The sequence below is a fragment of the Dreissena polymorpha genome, chromosome 9 (assembly GCF_020536995.1).
Source record: "Dreissena polymorpha isolate Duluth1 chromosome 9, UMN_Dpol_1.0, whole genome shotgun sequence".
Lineage (NCBI taxonomy): Eukaryota > Metazoa > Mollusca > Bivalvia > Myida > Dreissenidae > Dreissena > Dreissena polymorpha.
The window spans coordinates 36178516-36194028 of record NC_068363.1 but is presented as its reverse complement, the minus strand read 5'-3'; positions in this window follow the sequence as shown (position 1 = coordinate 36194028).

Sequence of the window (15513 nt, the reverse complement as noted above, 5' to 3'; positions counted from 1 at the left end):
TTACTTTATATTGATCAAAATATCACGACTGTATGTATATTTTATTCTTTTGGAGGGGGTGAGCGTTGGGTGTCAATGCAGGTTACTAAAATTGATGCACTACATAATACACAATTGTAGGACAAACTCTGTGTCTTTACTAAATTATGAAGTTTCTATATTGTTCTTGTAACGTATACTTTCCTTTTTATATGTGTATAGGAACATTTTGCATTCAATCATGTCAGTATATTAAATCTAATTACGTTGAGCAACCAAAACAGTGAGTGCGTGAATGTGTTTTTTTTCAAGTTTACGAGGTCCTTCCGCGCCTGAGGCTGAATTAAGTGCGGAACCCGGAGTCGGTTGCACAACTTCATGACTGTTTATAAATCAAGTGTCAAATTATTGATAAATTGTAAACAGAAATAAAGAATAACAACACGGTATTGAAAATCCTGCACACATAATAAGTAGGATGAACTAAAACCATAAACCACATTTTTTGTTGGCTCTACAAATTGTATATTCTGATGTTATATGTGGGTTGCAGTTTCATATTTATGTTCACTTAATCTCATTGATTTCTGAATAATATAAAAAAAACTCCCTATCTTAACGACCTCTTGGAAGTATTATTGGCTTGTGTATAAACACATCGCCAAATAGAAGCGGCGCTTGTGATCAAAGGCTGTCTTAGTAATCAGAATGAGTAAATGCACATCATTGTTGCTTGTTATCAGCTGGACAGTCTACAATTGTTAATCAAAGCGCTGAAGGCACTGAAATATACAATAAGATGATCGATGAAAATAAATAAAATTAATCTGCGAGCAATTCTTTTAACTCACGAACTAGGTAGTCATAAAGACAGCCCTGTTGACCCGTACTTTGTTGTTTATGCTTTAGTTGTTACCCTAGCAGTTCACACTGTATCAACAAATCTGACCTAAACATAGGTAATATCTATAGAGCACTTATGCGCTTTTTCGGCGTAGCTGTTTTATCCAGCTTTTCACCTTAAATGACTTTTACATAACGCCAGCAGACACGCGTGAATATTTTCGAATTTTTAGGCTGATTCGAGATAAAACCTCTGAACTTTGGCTACAACACCGTGTCTGCGCTCAGCACAAAGCATGTAACACTGTTCAGTGTAAGGAATTCCGGACTACTCTCTTCATACGACACAAATTGTGGCCCAGTTACAATTACGAGTTAAAACCCATCTCGCAGAATTTAAGGGTCAGTACTCGTTCACTAAATCGTCGGGGGAATATATAATTGACTATCGATAAACACAAATTTTGCTTTCAAGATGAGTAAACAAACATTACCGGAATAGTATAATGTCACGATAAGAGGAAAAACATTTCAATATCCAACCACAATGTTTGCCGTACTCGATCAGCACTGTCTGGAAATCGCTCCTGAACGCCTTGTAAGGCTGCCCTTATTTACAAGTATGCTATTTTGAATTCAATTTTGTATCGAAAAGCATTGTTCTAAAATGTGCCATTAACAATTCGCAATGAGATTTTTAATGACCTTCGTCATGCGAAAATGGGTCTTGTTCCATATGCGCCCATCATATATATATAGCCCAATCAGCCTGAGCATCTCTCAGTCTGGACAGGAGATACATAATGAGACCATAACACATTGAGTGATTTTATACCGAACAGCATCGCCTCTGACCAGACTGCGCAAATGCACATGTTGGGTTTAAGATACGCTGGCCGAAACGCATAAGACCCATTTTCGCATTTCGCGGCTATGAAAGTGTGATTTAAATGTGTCGAAAGAATACTAAATATTTAGATACGATATATTTCGATAGTGAAGAAATATACTCATAATAAGGCATGTGAAGAATTTGTGGTTTTACAATGATAACACACATTTCATGTGGTGAATATGCGACTTACAAGTGAAAAAAAAAAAACAATAGTTAAACTTTTGTTTTCAGTTTATTTATTTAGAAACGTAAATTGCAACCTTTTTTAAAAAAAAACAATTTATTTAAGATTCGGTTTTAGCGATCATAAAGCATTTTTGAGGTTGTCTATAGTATACCTGTAGTTATTGGTGAACTGATGTTCAACGTTTTATAAATTGAGAACTGTGAATATAAACAAGCTTAACCTTCTACTACTGCGTTCTTAGCACCCGTAAATACAAAAGATCGCCGCTATTTGTTGAGAACAAAAGAACGTTTCCCAGAATTATCAAATTTAACCCCGCTGTAGAAGCATGAACGAGATTACGCAACAGATAATTCTTGTTAAATTAAATTGTTTTTTATATTCGGTTTAAGCGATAATGAAGCATTGTTGTTGTTGTCTAACGTATCCCTGAAGTAATTGTTGAACTCATGTTCAACGTTTTATCAATTGAGAATATAAACAAGCGTAACCTTATACTATTTTTTTGTTTTCCCGAATCTATTAATAGCCTCAGATTTTGAATGACCTGTACTACGTCATTAAGACGCAGCAGATAGTGGACTATTTTAATCATTCATAAATAATTTCTTCCGGGACACGTAAAATACAAACATTGTTTATTGATTCTTTTCTATATAAGCTCCGTTCAAAAATATTCCATTAAACACGATATTCACATAATGTTTCCATTTGTGAATGAATATAGTTGGAGAACTCAAACCTCTTGCATAAAGTATACAACTCTTTCTCGCGCGGATACGCAATGTGTGGCGGGTAGTAGGCTTACCGTAGATAAGCCGAACTGACTTGAAATTCTCAGTAACAACATTAGATGTTCGCTTCACGAACAACTAAAAAACTTTAACGGCGAATTAAGATAAACGACTATAAACAAAGATAAATTTCAGTCTCAACAAATAATAAATTTAAAAGCAATGCTTTTTTTAAACATTTTTAAATTATTCCAAAAAATATATTTGCAAAGAATTAACATATAGTGAAGGGTTAACAATTTAGTCACATTAATACCTTGATGGAACAATCAACGGCTGTGAGCTAAAATGGCCGTTAATTGTTTTTTTGAGCAACAGCCTCTGCATAGGGAGTAGAGAAATGAAGGGCATGGCCTGACAAACTTCAAGGGAATGATGCAGGATATGGCCTCACAAACTTCAAGGGAATGATGCAGGACATGGTCTCATAAACTTCAAGGGAATGATGCAGGACATGGCCTCACAAAATTCAAGGGAATGATAAAGGACATGGCCTCACAAACTTCAAAGGAATGATGCAGGACATGGCCTCACAAACTTCAAGGGAATGATGAAGGACATGGCCTAACAAACTTCAAGGGAATGATGCAGGACATGGCCTCACAAACTTCAAGGGAATGATGCAGGACATGGCCTAACACACTTCAAGGGAATGATGAAGGACATGGCCTCACAAACTTCAAGGGAATGATCCAGGACATGGCCTTACAAATTTAAATGGAATGATGCAGGGCATGGCCTAACAAACTTCAAGAGAATGATCCAGGACATGGCCTCACAAACTTCAAGGGAATGATGCAGGGCATGGCCTAACAAACGTCAAGGGAATGATGCAGGACATGGCCTCACAAACTTCAAGGGAATGATCCAGGACATGGCCTTACAAACTTTAAGGGAATGATGCAGGACATGGCCTCACAAACTTCAAGGGAATGATGCAGGACATGGCCTCACAAACTTCAAGGGAATGGTACCGGTTAATCTAGGGGGGGGGGATGTAATTTAGATGTAAAATATAGTAATTGGATAACCATACTTTTTTACCATTGGGTAAAATTGAATTTATTTATATATACATTCCGCTAAATCATAAAAGTATTGCTCATAAACATAGGAAAACATGATCATCTAATTGTATGCACTTAGCCTGCGCATTTAAACCCCTTATATGGCACACACTGTTGTAAGATATCACTTAAATATCTTATAAAACATAATTGTTTCGAAATAATCATTGTTATTTTTAATTAAAAAACTGCTTAAGATGTATCTATTATATATATTTATTTATTTGTTGGAGGGGTGAGGGTTGAGTGTCAATGCTGTTTACTAAAAGTTATGCACTGCATAAAACACAATTGTGAGGTAAACTCTTAGTATTTACTAAATTATGAAGTTTCTATATTGTTCTTGTAACGTATACTTTCCATTTTATGTGTGTATAGAAACATATTGCATTAAATCCAGTCAGTAAATTTAATCAAATTACGTTGAGCAACCAAAACAGTGTGTGCGTGTTTGTGTTCTTTTACGTTTACGAGGTCCCTCCGCGCCGAAGGGTGAATAATGTGTGGACCCGGAGTCGGTTCCATCGCTTCTGCTAAATTAAGCAACTTGACTTTTTGTAATAAAATAGGAAACTATTGATAAATTGTAAACAGAAATAAAAAATAACAACACGGTATTGAAAATCCTGTAAACATAACAAGAAAGATGATCTAAAACATGTAAATTTACAACAGTTAAATTAGACGTGGGTGCAATCTCCGGTTATAAGAAATTGTCAGTATACAACTGTACATTGAAAACAGCACTCAATGTGTATTATTTCTGTAATTACAAAATAATGCAGTTACAGTTATGTAAACTAATACTCACAACCCAGATCACACCATACGAACTTGTAGTCCGAGTCGACAATGGCCAGTAAGATGCTGCTGAAAAATCCCTCATATTTATAACATAAGGAACCAGAGCTGGCAGGCTTTCTGATGCTATGTGCGTACGATCAATAGCAGCAACGCAAATTGGAAAGTTCCAATTCTTGAGGAAACCATCAGACAGATGTCTCCAATCTTCAGGTGTGGAGGGGGCTGTCATAACCTCATCAACATATTCTTCACATATAGCGTGATACGCGTATCTGACCACTACAGAGAGGGTATTCTCAGCGACCCGCCAGGAATACTGCATGTTTGAGTACTTGACACCAGAAACCAGTCGACGTAGTGCGAGAGCTAACTTTAGCCCTGGATCCAAGGGCTCCCTGTACCGAGTGTGTTGCTTCACGAGGCGATGACGAACCTTCCCTTAATTGTATCGTACACTTCAGTAGGCATGCGGAGGAATTTCTTAAATGTTCCAGGATCTTCACTTCTGAGCTCAGCCATGAGCTGATCATAAATGCCAAATTGGCGCCGTTTCCCGGAATGCAGCCATGGTCTTCTCCAGATATTACGTGCTCTGGCTTCTCTTCTCCACCTTAGTTGGCCTCTGAGAAAGCGGTGAATGTTTAGTTGTTGCTGGACTACTTCTTGATTGGCAATAGCAGCAACATACTGCAGTTTCAGGCGTTGTTTATCTTCCATTTGACGAAGAAATAATGATACCTTCAGCATTATATATATGAAATCTAGGCATATGTCTGCACAAACTACTAAAACAATCAGGAGCGCTATTATTCGGATGGATTCGCATAGATTTGCCTATCGTAGTTACCCTTCGGATTGATTCGTATACGAGCGTATACCGTTCGTTTTCTGAACGTTAACTTATCGTTATAAATTGCTTAAATGCGTCGGATTCAATTCCCTACAATACTTAAATCCTCGCTATAGTTCGCAAAAATTCGAACGCTATCGCAAAGATTTGTTTTCGGATCGTCCTCTGTCGCTAGATATGCAAATCAAGTAATCATGATATGCAAATTAGCTGAGAGCTGCGACCTCTAACGCCAGTTGACGAACGCTATGCGAAGACTTTCCGATCGGCTAACGTATTGACACGAATTTTAACGAACGATAGACGAAACTTTTATTCGCTAACAATTTTTGAACATGTTTAAAAATTTTCGACTAACAGAACTAATCGCAACGGACGCAAAAGCTCACAAACGCATCCATTATAACACCACCAAAGATGTGCAACTAACATATACTAATGAGAACGAATTTTGCTGAAGCCTTATTCACCAGTACACGCAAGTTGACGTCGGGAGACTTTCGCCTAATAGTGTGTGTAATGTTTGAGGAGGCCTTTAAGGGCGAATGTGTCAAATTCATTGGCGAATTCAGGGTTTTGTTAATCAACTGTTTTCCAATGAACATTAACTGGGAATCAAATAATTATTTGTAAAATAGACTATGGTTATGATACCTATGCACAAGCTTAGTCCCGGCTTTGATCACAAAACATGTTATTATAGACTTATACCATTAACCCGTCCGACTCAAGGGCGAGTTACCATATGTGAACAAATACGGTTCATCATATCTATTTACATGTTCACCATTTTAACATCAGTAATTTAAAAACTTTATCTGTTTTGTTGGCTTAGTTATCACATGTAGCAGCGTATGTTACCAGACCTGCTTACTAAATAACAGGTTTATTGCTAATATTGCTCTTATTTACATATCAGCAAAGGAATCTAGACATGGCTTCAATTGAAGCAAGTAATCTGAGTAGGATGTACCATAATAATAAGTTTAAACACGCACTGTAGACGCCAGCACCTGTTTGGCAGAAGTGTACAACACGCTTTATTGCGTGACTATTCAAAATGTTTTGCTACGCTTTCAATACCATGGGATACTTAAATTAACAGTATTAAAACTATCTGTGCACATATTTTGTTTATCTAGATTCAGCGGAGTCAATTTTTATAAAGCGACATTTTAACATATTTATATTTTAAATACCAAACCTTTAAATACTCCACTCTAGTTGAACACAATATTTACATGATGTATTGATTGATTGATTTTTATTCAGGTTTAAAACACAAAATATACAAGTTATCATTAAAATTTACATAGCAATTTTAACTAAAGGTATTTGTAAAATTAAAAGTATTTCTTCTGATCTAAACCTATGGTATAAAAGCTGTCATAAAATAATATAAAAAATAAGATTGTACAATGAAAATGAACGCAAAAGTGTGACACAATAAAACAAAGTCTTCAGAAAGCGTATCTCCTCAAATTAGATTTGAAGGGAACAGAAAAGTATGTTTAAATTTTAGTTGTACATGCAAGGTTTATTGAGACACGCAAGAGTTCGTTTCCTTGGTCAAATCAGTACTTGTTGTCTTTGCAGATTATATTATCAGAGATGAGATAACAGTAAAAAAAATCACGCTCGTATTTTTTAAGATCGAGCGACATTTTTTACAGCTAATCAAATAAACTGGTAGTTTTAATTTTTCATGATGAAGATCTAGACATGTTTTAAAGGGGCCTTTTCACAGATTTTGGCATTTTTTAACTTATTCATTGAATGCTTTATATCGATAAATGTAAACATTGGATCGTAAAAGCTCCAGTAAAAAATCAAGAATAACATTTAAAAAAGGAAAAGAACATTGCCCGGACCAGGTTTCGAACCAGTGACCCGTGGAGTCCTGCCAGAGTCCTGAAGTAAAAACGCTTTAGCCTTCTGAGCTATTCCGCCGAGTACACATACTGGGCGTATTTTATACCTTATATAAGCAATCTTCGTAGTTTCACAAAATTTAACGACAAAAACAGAACTCTCCAAATTATTCAATCGTTTCGCGTTGCAACGCTTTATAACTTTTAGGTTTTAAAATCGTCAAAAGATGCATATAATGGCTATATTAGACCATGGTAAATGTTCAGTATTACTGTTTCCTCACAAATATCATAACTAAAACGAAAATTTGCGAATCTGAAACAACTTTTTTCAATTTTGTCAATTTACCAAAGCGTGAAAAGATCCCTTTAACATGGAAGTGGACACCAGACCATAATACTACACCCTAAAAGATGCTTTATTATCAGTCATTCAGATAAAATTCAACTATTTACTGTGTTAATATAAAGCAAAATGCTTTTGTCCTTGAATGACACCATACGCAAAGTAAAGACTTAATGAGACGCATTGCGTACTGAGAGTATTTAAAACTAGAACGTTCATGACTTCTTTGATTTTAAGATATATGAGTCGTGTTTTGAGAAAACTGGGCTTAATGCATGTGCGTAAAGTGTCGTCCCAGATTAGCCTGTGCAGTCCGCACAGACTTATCAGGGACGACACTTTCCGCCGTAATTGAATTTTTGCTAAAAAAAAGACTTCATTTAAACGAAAAATGTCATAAAAGCGGAAAGTGTCAACCCTGATTAGCCTGTACGGACTGCACAGGCTAATCTGGGACGACACTTTGCGCACAAGCATTATGCCCTGTTTTCTCAGAACGCGTCTCATCTAATCAAGCTCTATTATATTCGTACGTCTAGTATCGAACTCAACAAATTGACAGCACGATAAGAATCGTACGGTTAGTATTGAACCCAACGAATGGACAGCACGATATGGAGTCAATGGGACTTTTTTCACAGTGTGGTAAAATGACGATTTTCACAATTATTCTCATCAATTCAAAACAGACTGTTTGAAGTGTAAAGTTTAAAGGGGCTTTTTTTTACATATTTTGGCATGTATTGAAGCTGTAATTAAATGCTTTATATTGATAAATGTAAACATTGAATCTAAAAAGCTCCATTAAAAAAATAAAGAAAGAAAAAAGTAACCCTCAACTGGACTCGAACCACTGACCCCTGGAGTAAAAGTCTATCGCTTAGACCACTTGCTCATACAAGGATGTATACCATATATAAGCAATCCTCGTTGTGTCACAAAATATAACGGCAACAACAGAAATTATTCAATCGTTTCGCGTTGCAACGCTTTATAATTTTAAGGTTTTTAATCGTCAAAAGATGCTTATAATGGATATTTTAGAGCATCGTAAATGAACAGTATTACTGTTTCCTCACAAATACCATTACTACCACGAACATTTGCGAATCTGAAACATTTTTTTATTCTGTCAATTTACCAAAACGTGAAAAGTTCCCGTTTAAAAAGAGAAATAATACTCTTGGAAAACAACAATGTTTCAACTATTGTTTCATTAACGGATCATTCGAAATCGGTAAATTAGTAATTTTTGTAACGACGTTTCTCGATGAATTGTTAAAATGTTGGTTGTGCGGCTCAGTAGTAGCACATTCCCTTTTGCTTCCAGAGGTCCCTGTGTCGAATCCCGCGCAGTGCAATTTTTATTAGACGTTTTATCTTGCAATAATTATTAGTTAAGACTACTGAAAGCATTACATATTTGTTAGTGAAGAAAAATGCTTTCCTTCATGAAAGGCGAAAATCTTTGAAAAAGTCTCTTCACGCATACAAACAACAAAGTTTCAATTCAGATTGCAATCTTTCGCACTTGTCATTCTTACTAAAAAATAATTCACTCGTTTTTATTCTGAATTTATTTCGTGTACACTTTTTAGTGCACGTATTAGATGGACAATTTTATTTAATATGATTATGCACTGTCATATACGTTAGTTGACTATCCTTACATTGACGCGTGATGTGGCACATACCCATAAATATAAAATATGCATTGGTCTAAAGTAAAAAAAACAAAAAAAAACATATCCACACGCATGGCCCTTGGATACATTAACATTGATAGAGTGGAAACACATGTGAACCAAAGAGCACTATTGTTTATAGAGAACAACGATACAAGTATTAATTTTAAGATGTTATGGTGGGTCAATATACCGTGTGCTAACGCCAATACGTCGACAGGTGGGTCAATATACCATGTGCTAACGCCAATACGTCGACAGGAATTCCACATTGGGAGAGGATTACAAGTCCTTAAACTATTCCTTCAATTAATTATGCACTAGTGAGCAAACAATAATATAACATTCTGAATAATAGGTAATACTAGTGAGCAAACAATAATATAACATTCTGACTAATAGGTGATCTTGATAGTAACGTATCGTGTTAGTCTTAGTTAATTCAAAAACATATATATTATATACATTTTTATTTTATATGATTATACCGAAAAAGGATATTTGCTCATGTTGTTGTCCACGATACTGATGCAGCTGTATATACATGTATATATATATATAGCTGGATCAGGATCGTGGACAACAACATCGGAAAATATACTTTTTGGTATAATCATATATATATATATATATATATATATATATATATATATATATATATATATATATATATATATATATATATATATATATATATATATATATATCACAATATGGCTGAGCGTTATGATTATGTATGCTAATACAGCAACTAGAACACCACTAGCTTTACTCAAAGTCATGAGTAAATTTATTATTCTCTTTTCTCAAAACACTATAAAATCCTTCTCATCATTATCAACAACAACTTTACAACGTATTTCCTTATAAATAATAACACAAAAACAAACTAGGAGTGGGTGTTTGTATTTGACAGAGCTTTTCTACACATACATGCACAAACAATTATTCTGAAGACCGTTTGTCTTCAATGTGCAACAGAGATCAACCTCAATAGTATCGCCTAGTTGAAGAGTCTCGACATGTCCGTAAACGTTACGATGTCCTTCTGATTTATGTAAAGAACTGAAACGATACTAACTAAATTTTGTAAGGAACGTCGTTATACGTTTAAAAAAACATGCGTGTCATAGTGCAATATTATTAATAGGCATCAGACGGTAAGCTCAAGTCAAAATCACACAAATGCACAATTTAACTACACCAATCAAACGTACAAGCCTATTGCCGCCACGGCCCGAACAATCTGCGCGCCCCCGCCGATGCCCAAAGCTCACACAGGACGCACCCAACGCCCATCCACTACGCCAATTTGCGAAAAATATTCACAGTGAAGCATTTGTTTGTTTGAAGCAACTGCGATAATTGCTTTATTTATCCATCACCACCAATAAAGAGAAGTGCACATGACTTCACGTACACCCCAAACAATAATCGGTAGTAATGAACGATTTAAAATATTAACAAATATATATAAACAATAATTACGTTAAAAAATAATCATTCAGTACATAACATAACACAAATGATAACACTTGAGCAATTTAAATGTGTCAGACATGTAATCATACTAAACTTTAAATAAATATGGACAAAGAATTATCTCAAGCAAAAGCGATTCTTAAAAATCGCATTAAAAACTCAATATGAGGCTAAGGATGGAACAAAATAATCAAGAAAATTAAGCTGACTTAAATCTAAATTCATCCATTGACCTACACAGTAAAGAAATCGGTCCATGTGAGAATCCCTATTGAAATGAACTAAGATCTGGACTAAAAATCAACTAAATATCGACCTGTATCATCGCAATAGTACAGGTATAAATAACTTAACCAATTATGTTAACACATATATTCATTAAGGGGCGGGCGGGCGGGTTTATCATGCTTTCTTGCTCTGTTTCCATCACTTATGCCCTTCAAATACGCACCTCGAATAGCAAATCAATAGATATGTAACTCATATATAACCAAAAACGAGAAGCCCATGATTATTTTCGCTCTAAAGCCTTTACAAGAAACCCGTGCATTTTCGCGCCACAACATCACCATACATAACCGTACTTCCTCTTCTCAATGACACACTGTACAATACCAATTCGATACCGTATATATCAAACCGAGAATAATTTCGTATATACCAAACACTTACCGGGGTAAGCTATCGTTCAGCTACGTTTAACAGTCAATTCAGATTGTTTTATAATCATTAGATAAATGAACACCATTCAAGCTCACCAAAACCAGACCGATGATGTATGTCATGATGAAGAATATGGATGTCGTGGCGTCATGCCGATGATAATTATGATGCTCGTGATGCTCATGTTGCTGCTGCTGTGGCTTCCGCTGCTGCTGCTGATAATTAAGATGAGGATGGGATAGTGATAATGTTGAAGTTGATGTTGCTGATAATGGTGGAGAAGTAGAGGAGGATAATGATGATGCAAATGAAGAAAATGTTAATAATGATACGAAGATGATGGTTATTAAAGTGAATACAGTGATGATTGGTGGTCTGCAACAAATCAATAAACTGCCATATATGTTTTAACACATCGATAAAGATGTCATTTTTTGTAAGTCCAATGTATAAGAGTGACAACCGCGATCATACCGTGACCATTGAACTGCATTTGCGTTTAAACAACGCGTTGTTAACGCAGTTATACATTTACATTAACAGATCAAACATAGAGAGAACATTGCAGAATTAACATGGTGACTGTCTTATGGTCGACCTTAAAATGTTTGTATGTGGTTCCACGGAAACCTGAGCTCTTATACGTTTCTCCGACACATTTGCTTTCTATGCGTTAAAGCGTCTGCAACGACTTCAGGGTATCCTCTGGATCCATTACGCAAACGGGACGAGGAACCTCGGTAGTGCCGGTACTCGCCGTTTGTATTTTCAACATCACCATACGGCGTGCTTGCGAATTCTGCCGCACTACGAGTTGACATTACTTAAGAACACGAAAGAGGCAACAGTCGGATTTGACAGCGTATCACCGCCGCCTGGTCCAAACAAATACGTTCAGGAATAGAACGAAATCCTCCTGATACTTCTAAATTACTCACTGATCTACTTCTGCTTCTCTTCTTTTTCTTCCATGTGATGTACAAATCTCACTCCGAAGCATGGTCGTACATTTTATTTTTACAAGGTGATCGTCGGAGTGCAGTTTAAAAAAAATTAAAACCTTTAATATGTATAATGTTTGAATTGGAGGCCGGCCAGTCCATCCCTGAACGACTATGTGGTATGTAGAACTGTGAGGTGCTTTGGTAGCTGGTTCCACAATCGAGCTCAAAAGATGAGACAGAGAGAGACAGAGACAGTTTATTTCAATCCAATAAGGCAGTTAAGCCCACGAGGACATATATACAATACAAGTGCTGAAGAACAGTATAGACTAGAGTACAAAATTTTAACAAAAGTTGTACCGGGTAGTTGTATGTTTCCAACATTTGGAGAAGATTACTTTGAGAACAATATTTAAAGCGGGTATATACGATTTTGTCAAATATTTATGAATTTATATAAACTGTGTAAAAAAATTATTATATATATAATTCCATATAAATGTAAATAAAAGTTAAGAAGAACATGTGTAAAAAATGCGAAATAAGCAAGATATTTAATTCTGAAATTGAAAACGGCTGTACAGCCGAATTCGCCAGCATGTATACGATACATGTACGATTTGAATCTAAACTTAGTTTAACGGTTTATTTGAATTCCTGCAACGATATCTATCCCTACGACACACGAACACTATCTCCGATCCTAATACAAAGACGAATGCTTCGGTTATTGTAGGAAAATATGTACGTCACGATCGGCTCGAGGCGCTAAACTGTCTTTGCTGCATTTTATGAAATTCGGCTTTAATGTTTAATTTGTCTTGCATATTTTGTGTTATTGTAACATATTTTATCAATATATTACAATTAAACACATAAAAAAAATCGTATATACCCGCTTTAAAACAAAAAACAAAAAAACATACATGCAAGATAATTCTGGAACGTTTTCTAAGCACCAATCTATTTTAAACAATCTTTCAAATATCATCATATAAGCATGATAGTTTGTTGTTTAAAAGAAGCCTTTTATGGCTGTATTCTAAACATATACATCGATTTAACAAGCAATGACAAAAAGAGTAGTTATATATACACATTTACATCAGTATGCCATATTACACCACTTTATCCTGCATTAAATGGTTTCTCTACATCGGCCTCTTCGGATATGTTTATAAATTTAGTTCAATTTTACTATTACCAAAAACAAGTACAATAACCAATCGCAAAGAAACCTTTAACTACAAAAATACAATATAGGTTAATCATTTAACTTGTATGAATTATATATCTATCACAGATGGTATTTTAACATCTATGGGATTAACATTAAGAGTGCCATATATATATATATATGCCTGTCCGAAACGAAAATGTAAGACTGATATCATGGTCAACTGCTATCACTAACATCTGTACTTAACTTAACAATCTATATCCACTTTTCATATATTTGTCTTACCGAAAGAAACATGTAAGACAAATATTGTGGAAACTAGACTTATAATGACACGTTATAATACATTAATTGTAAGATCTTCAACTACATTATGATTTAACGAGTTAGACAGACATTATAGATGCTTTTGTCATATCTATTCATACGATAGCACGCTTATATGGTGCGATATTAACATAAACAGCAGAATTAATTTTGCTTTAACAATTTCAGATTAGTTCACTACTAATACTTTAAAGTTGTACAAAGCAACGATATTATAGCCTGGTAAATATAATAATACAAAGGGTATTAAGGCAACACGTCTTATCTATTAATCGTAATAGAAAAATGCATGTAAATGCTATAATGTAATCGTATTTCACTTCAATACATTACAGTTGTAAATAGCAACGCTATCATAGTCTGGTATACTTAACAATTAAAACGGCATAAAGGCCTCATATCATATTTATTATTCGTATAACAAAAGTATGTTACAGTAACCAACAAACATGTAAACATAGTTTGCGTATGGTTTCTGTAATATACCAAGGAACATACATAGTACATCAGACATATTAACAGTTTCAGCAGGACCACAAAGAAAACATGAAATATATACAATTCAAGTACAAAGAAATACATAGAAAGCATGTATGTACAGTATCACAAAAAACACATTGTGCATCAATTTTTACCATGTCAATTTCTATTCATTACCTCATTTCTAATAATAAATGCTTTATGAATACAGGTTCCTAAGTTTCTAAGTATATTCTCATTTTCTGACTGAATAAGATCTACGAATTTAGCCATGCTAGGTCTTAACCAATATTTTCTGCCAATATATTTTTTCCTAATGTCAGTATACATTACACATTCCATAACAAAATGATATTCATCCACAATTGTATTGCATTTTGAACATTTTCTATCACTTATTGTGGTACTCAAAGGTCTGGTCCATCGACCAGCCTCAATATGCAATCTATGCGATGAGACTCGAAAACGAGAAAACGATTGACATAACTTACTGATATTAAAGCATTTAAGATATGATTGAAATCTAAAAGATGAAATTGTGTTTTAGAATAAAGCTCTACTAGACTGAGTTAATCTGGCGTACCAGTTCTGTATAAATTGGTCATTTAATATCTGCTTAACAATATATAGAAACATGTCATTCGCAAAACAACATATTTCACAACAATAATTCAAAATTGGCGATACAAGCTTATCGAAAAGTTCCAACTTGTGTTTTGGCGGTATATACGTAAATTTATACAAGTATTTATTCAAAGTAAAAATGGCTTTCTGTGCCTTTCCGGCCAACGTACTTTGTGCGGTACTAAGCGAATCCCCTGTAGTAAAACCCACACCTAAATAACAGAATTTGTTAACTACTTCAATTGGTTCGCCATTATAATAAAATGCAATGTCATTTGGAATAGAATCGCCTTTTCTAAAAATCATAACTTTTGTTTTAGCAACATTTACCTTCAGTTTCCATGTTAAACAATAATCATATAATTTATCAATCCTACGCTGTAATGATTCAGCCGAATTTACAAAAATGACAATGTCGTCGGCATACAGTAACATAAATATCTTAAACATATTAACATCTATATCATCTGCATTGTTATGAATAAACATATA